This window comes from Bubalus kerabau, chromosome 3 (assembly GCF_029407905.1).
Source record: "Bubalus kerabau isolate K-KA32 ecotype Philippines breed swamp buffalo chromosome 3, PCC_UOA_SB_1v2, whole genome shotgun sequence".
Classification (NCBI taxonomy): Eukaryota; Metazoa; Chordata; class Mammalia; order Artiodactyla; family Bovidae; genus Bubalus; species Bubalus kerabau.
The window spans coordinates 170707121-170714124 of record NC_073626.1 but is presented as its reverse complement, the minus strand read 5'-3'; the positions used below and the strand labels follow the sequence as shown (position 1 = coordinate 170714124).

Sequence of the window (7004 nt, the reverse complement as noted above, 5' to 3'; positions counted from 1 at the left end):
GAACTTGTTAGAAATGCAGATTCTCAGGCTCTGTCCTGGACCCACTGAATTGGAATCTGTGCTTTTAACAATATCTGCAGGTATTTGTTTGACTTTAATGTAATTTCTGTCAATGTTAGGGAGAATTGCTAAGATTCCATCTCCTTGTGGCAATGCAGGAGACCCAGGTTCCATCCCTGGGTCAGGAAGATCCACTGGAGAAGGATGGTTACCCACTCCAGTATTCTTGTCTGGAGAATCGCATGGACTGAGGAGCCTGCCAGGCTACAGTCCAGGGGGTTATAAAGAGTTAGACACAACTGAGCAGCTAACAACCCAACATCTCCTTTTAGAGCAGAATGAATGACTTTGGCAGTGGAGCTAAAGAGGTGGGCAGAAGCTGGACAGTTGAGGATTGATGAAAAGAACAAGGCATGGCTTGGATTGGCCAAGAGGCTCTTTACTTTGTCCAGCAAGGGTCCTCTGGTCTAAGAAAATGTCCTCCATAATAGCAGTGAAACATATACATTACCATATGTAAAACAGATAACAAGTGCAAGTTTGATGTATGAAGCAGGGTACCCAAAGTCGGTGCTCTGTGACAAGGAGGTATAGGGTGGGGAGGGTGATAGGAGGATTCAGGATGGAGTGGGGCAGATGTGTATCTATGGCCCATTCATACTGATGCATGGCAAAAAACTATCACAGAATGGTAAAGTAATTATCCTTTTAAAATAAATAAATTAATTAACAGTACATTTAAAATAAATAAATTAATTTTAAAAAGAGAGAGAATTTGGTGACCTAAATGGGAAGAAAATCCAAAAAGAGGGGTGGGTGCTGCCGCCGCCACGGAGTTGCTACTCGGCACGTTTTGTATGAAGATGGCGGCTCCCACCGTCAGCAAGGCAGCCTCCCTGGGCTGTAACAACAAGCCTGCGTTCCCGGAGCTGGATTTCAGGTCTGGAGCTCGGGTGGAGGAATTGAACAAACTCATCCAAGAATTTACGAAGCACGACCAGGGGGAATATGACGACCAGAGAGCACTGGAGATTCACACAGCTAAGGATTTGAATTTTTCCATGCCGGGAATGGTGCAAAAGCTGGACCCCCAAACTGCCAGTGGCCAATGAGTACCTGCTGCTTTCTGGAGGAGTCCGAGAAGGTGTGGTAGACCTGGACTTAGATGAGCTTAACGTCTATGCCCGAGGGACCGACTATGATATGGACTTCACTCTCCTGGTGCCAGCACTTAAGCTGCATGACCGTAATCAGCCTGTGACACTGGATATGCGCCACTCAGCCTTATGTCTTGGCTGAGCCTTCAGCTCTTCGACGAGAGAACGATCAGTAAATGGAAAGACTGCTGTACCATCGTAGATCACATCAACGGTTCCACCAACTACTTTTTCTCTCCAACCAAAGTGGCCAACTGGTTCTATGACTCCATCAGTATTGTCCTCTCAGAGATACAGAAGAAACCCCAGAGAGGGAAGCCAAAGGTGGAAAAAGTGGAAAAGAATGGGACCATTATCTCCATCATTCTGGTGTGGGGAGCAGTCGTATGTTGTATGATATTGTTCTGATGGTCTCCTTCAAATGTTGGCCAGCAGTGGCCCAGATCTGGCTCATGGAGGACCACTTTTGGGATAGGAAGATCACTGAGGAAGAAGTCATCAGTGGGTTTTACCTGGTACCAGCTTGCTTCTACAAGGGAAAGGACAATGAGTGGTGGCTGTCTTTTGCCAGGAGTGAGGTGCAGTTGAAGAAGTGTATCTCCAGCAGCCTCATGCAGGCGTCAGGCCTGCAAAGCCATCATCATTAAACTCCTGTCCCGGCCCAAGGCTATCAGCCCCTACCACCTGCTGAGCATGATGCTCTGGGCCTGCAACAGACTTCCCGCCAACTACTTGGCCCAAGAAGACTATGCAGCCCACTTTTGGCTGGGCCTCATTGATGACCCGCAACACTGTCTGGTCAACAAAATGTGTCCCAGTTACTTCATCCCTGGGTACAGCATGCTGGAGCACCCGTCTGAGGAGACGGTCATGCTCCATGCGCGGAAGCTCCCTGCGGTCCGCACTGCCATCGACCACGTCGAGGCAACCAATCAGCTGACGCTGGAGCTCCAGAGGCAAGGGAGCACTACCAGCATCCCCTCCCCGCAGTCCGATGGAGGGGACCTCAACCAGCCTGATGACCGTCTGGCCAAAAAACTGCAGCAGCTAGTGACTGAGAATCCGTGGAAGTCCATCTCTGTATTCCTTAATCCTGATGATGTCACAAGGCCCCATTTCAGAATTGACGACAAATTTTTCTGAGCATTTTTGCTGCCTTTTTTTTTTTCCCCCCTCTGGTTCTAAAACTCTCCTAATGTATTGTGGTTAGTGATGCCGTCTTTCGGTTGGTTTTTTTTTTTTTTTTTTTTAACATATCCAGCCTGGATTGGATCTGTTAAGAACACATTTTAAGTTTCCTGGTTCTGCAGGATGGTGCACACTCTGAAACAGTATATTACTATTTCATATTCTGCCTCTGATTTTGCTGTTTACTTTTTGTAGTTATTATTTTGTTTTGGTTTTTGGTGGTGGTGGTGTTTTGTTCTTTTTTTTAAGGAGAACTTGAGCCATAGATGAATCTCCCTTCTTTCTGTTTCATACTTGGTGCAAAATTGTTAATGGGAGTGGGGAATCTCTCTTCCTGGTACTTCAGGATTCTATGGTTTGTTTTGCTTTTCTTTGTCTTTATTTTTTTTTAATGAGTGTTCATCACTACAGATATTTGAAAATCATCTGAATCTGGAAACTACCTGGCACGTTAACTGGATTTGTCAATACTTTTTTCGACCAGTGGCCAGGGTAATTTCTCCCTCTCTGCCAAACAATGTAGACTTTGAAAGTGATAATACTACAAATTATGTTTGGAGCAACTTCATTGAATGTAATTGTCCTCAAATTGGAACTTTGGGTGGTTTGGAAGAGTGTCTTTGACAACTTTCCAAGTAGAATTAAGGTTTCCAAATGGTAGTTTTAGTGTGTGTAATTATTTGAAGCCTTATTTAAATCCTATTAATGAACATACCATATAATTGTTATTTGCACTAATGAAAACAACAACAACAACAACAAAAAACAAAAAGAGGGGAGAAAAGTGAAAGTGTTAGTTGCTCAGTTGTGTCAGACTCTTTGTGACTCTGTGGACAATATAGCCCAACAGGATCTTCTGTCCATGGAGTTCTCCAAGCAAGAATACTGGAGTGGCTTGCCATTCCCTTCTCCAGGGGATCTTCCTGATCCAGGGATCAAACCCAGATCTCCTGCATTACAGGTGGATTCTTTACCACTGGCTACCAGGGAACCCCAATAAGAATGGATATATGATATGTATAGCTGATTCATTTTGCTGTACATTACAAACTAACACAACATTGTAAAACAACAATACTCCAGTAAAAGTTAACTAAAAATAAAGAGAATGCGGAAGATGGGTGCTTATTTCTATTTAGTTCCTTACCACTCTTTGCAATTTTTGGAGCACTGTCAATTGCGGAAAGCTTCTTCAAGTTCCAGGGCACTTTGATCCTAACAATAAAAATGTGGTTCTTTATATACAGGTTTTGCCTCTCCCTATAGGTGGGCATATTACTGAGGATAGGACCCATGTTTTTTTCAAGTTTCCACTAGCCCAAGGATAATATTGTGCACATAGTAGACTATAATGGCATCCGGTCCTATCACTTCATGGCAAATAGATGGAGAAACAATGGAAACAGTGAGAGACTTTATTTTCATGGGCTCCAAAAACATGGCAGATGGTGACTACAGTCAGGAAATTAAAAGATGCTTGTTCCTTGGAAGAATAGCTATAGCCAACCTAGACAGCATATTAAAAAGCAGAGACATTAATTTGCTGACAAAGGTCCATCTAGTCAAAGCTGTGGTTTTTCCAGTAGTCATGTATGGATGTGAGAGTTGGACTATAAAGAACGCTGAGCACTGAAGAATTGATGTTTCTGAACTGTGGTGTTGGAGAAGACTCTGGAGAGTCCCTTGGACTGCAAGGAGATCCAACCAGTCAATCCTAAAGGAAATCAGTCATGAATATTCGTTGGAAGGACTGATGCTGAAGCTCCAATACTTTGACCACTGATATGAAGAACTGACTCATTGGAAAAGAACCTGATGCTGGGAAAGATTGAAGGCAGGAAGAGAAAGGGACAACAGAGGATGACATGGTTGGATGGCATCACTGAATTGATGGATATCAGTTTGAGCAAGCTCCAGGAGTTGGTGATGGACATGGAGACCTGGCATGCTGCAGTCCATGGGATCGCAAAGAGTTGGACATGACTGAGTGACTGAACTGAACTGAACATATATCAAGAGGCAGAAAAGAGAAATTTAAGAATCTGGAAGACTAAAAGACAGGAAGGAAAGAAGGGAGAAAGGAAAAACCTCACATATAAGATTCAAACTGGTAAATTTGATCTAGATTAAGAACTTTACAGAAGTGTCAACATAAGTGACAAAATGTCAATAGAGAACACTTAAAGGTACTATTTATTGACCATTTATAATCTATGTTAACACTATGCTTTTATATATAATATGCCATTTATTCTCTGCACTAATCCTAAGAGGTGGACACTAGCATGAAAAACATCTCAAGAGACAGTTAAAGACAGATCCCAAGGCACCACACCTAGATCTTTGGATGTATTCAGAAAATGCTTAACGTTCGCCAGCAATCTGCATTTTAGGAAACATCCAAGTTGATTTTGATGCACTATACCTTGATGACTCACCTAGAACTTCAAATACTATTTACATAATCTAAAATGATTAACATTTCTGGGAGCCACATCACAGTTTTCTCATGTTAATTTTGCTGTCAGTCAGAATACAAGCTCTTTCTGCACTAACTACTTTCAAGACAGGTCTGTCTCCCTCCAGTTTCATATTTGTACAGTTCAAACTGAAAACTGCAATGAATAATCATACAGCTATTTCTTATTGGTTTCATCTGGTTAATCTAGTCCTGTCTGTTGAATACCTTTTGGATATTTATTCTATTGCACCATGAATTTATCATCTTTTTTAAACTTAGATCATCCACACATTTGATAAGGGTGTCTCCCATTTGTATGGCCATACAGATAGCCACAACGTCGTGATCACTCACCTAGAGCCAGACATCCTGGAATGCGAAGTCAAGTGGGCCGTAGGAAGCATCACTACAAACAAAGCTACTGGAGGCAATGAAATTCCAGTTGAGCTGCTTCAAATCCTGAACGATGATGCTGTAAAAGTGCTGCACTCAACATGCCAGCAAATTTGGAAAACTCAGCAGTGGCCACAGGACTAGAAAAGGTCAGTTTTCATCCCAATCCCAAAGAAAGGCAATGCCAAAGAGTGTTCAAACTACAGCACAATTGCACTCATCTCACACACCAGCCAAGTAATGCTTAAAATTTTCCAAATGACACTTCAACAGTATGTGAACTGAGAACTTCCAGATGTTTAAGCTGGATGTATAAAGGCAGAAGAACCAAAGATCAAATTTCCAACATCCACTGGATCACCAAAAAAGCAAGAGAGTTCTAGAAAAAAACATCTGCTTTATTGACTATGTCAAAGCCTTTGACTGTGTGGATCACAACAAACTGTGGAAAATTCTTCAAGAGATGGGAATACCAGAACACCTGACCTGCCTCTTGAGAAATGTGTATGCAGGTCAGGAAGCAACAGTTAGAACTGGACATGGAACAACAGACTGCTTAAAATAGGGAAAGGAGTACATCAAGGCAGTATATTGTCACCCTGCTTATTTAACTTATATGCAGAGTACATCATGAAAAATGCTGGGCTGGAAGAAGCACAAGCTGGAATCAAGATTGCTGAGAGAAATATCAATAACCTCAGATATGCAGATGACACCACCCTTATGGCAGAAAGTGAAGAAGAACTAAAGAGCCTCTTGATGAAAGTGAAACAGTAGAATGAAAAAGTTGGCTTAAAACAACATTCAGAAAACTAAAATCATGGCATATGGTCCTATCACTTCATGGCAAATAGATGGGAAACAATGGAAACAGTGAGAGACTTTATTTTGGGGGGCTCCAAAATCACTGGAGATGGTGACTGCAGTCATGAAATTAAAAGACGCTTGCTGCTTGGAAGAAAATCTATGACCCACCTAGACAGCATATTAAAAAGCAGAGACATTACTTTGCTGACAAAGGTCCATCTACTCAAAGCCATGGTCTTTCCAGTAGTTATGGACAGTTGTGAGAGTTGGACCATAGAGAAAGCTGAGTTTCAAAGACTTGATGCTTTTGAACTGTGGTATTGGAGAAGACTCTGGAGAGTCCCTTGGACTGCAAGAAGATCAAACCAGTCAATCATAAAGGCAATAAGTCCTGAATAATCATTGGAAGGACTGATGCTGAAGCCAAAACTCCAATACTTTGGCCACATAATATGAAGAACTGACTCATTAGAAAAGACCTTGATGCTGGGAAAGATTGAAGGCAGGAAGACAAGGGGATGATAGAGGATGAGATGGTAGAATAGTATTATCTACTCAATAGGCATGAGTTTCAGTAAGCTTTGGGAGTTGGTGATGGACAAGGAAGCCTGGCATGCTGCAGTCCATAGGGTTGCAATGAGATGGACACAACTGAGTGACTGAACTGAACTGAACTGAACTGAATAAACCTCCAATGATAAAAGGGTAAAGGACAGAATTCTGTAACTCATTAGCTCAGTTTAGTTCAGTTGCTCAGTCGTGTCCGACTCTTTGTGACCTCATGAATTGCAGCATGCCAGGCCTCCCTGTCCATCACCAACTCCCGGAGTTCACTCAAACATCAGGTCGGTGATGCCATCCAGCCATCTCATCCTCTGTCGTCCCCTTCTCCTCCTGCCCCCAATCCCTCCCAGCATCAGAGTCTTTTCCAGTGAGTCAATTCTTCACATGAGGTGGCCAAAGTACTGGAGTTTCAGCTTTAGCATCATTCCTTCCAA

At 42.6% G+C, this 7004-nt stretch overlaps 1 pseudogene; it reads left to right on the top strand.

The window, feature by feature from the left end:
- Positions 1 to 857: 857 nt before the first annotated feature.
- LOC129647879 (nucleotidyltransferase MB21D2-like) lies at positions 858 to 2300 on the top strand (annotated as a pseudogene).
- The last annotated feature ends 4704 nt before the right edge of the window (positions 2301 to 7004 follow it).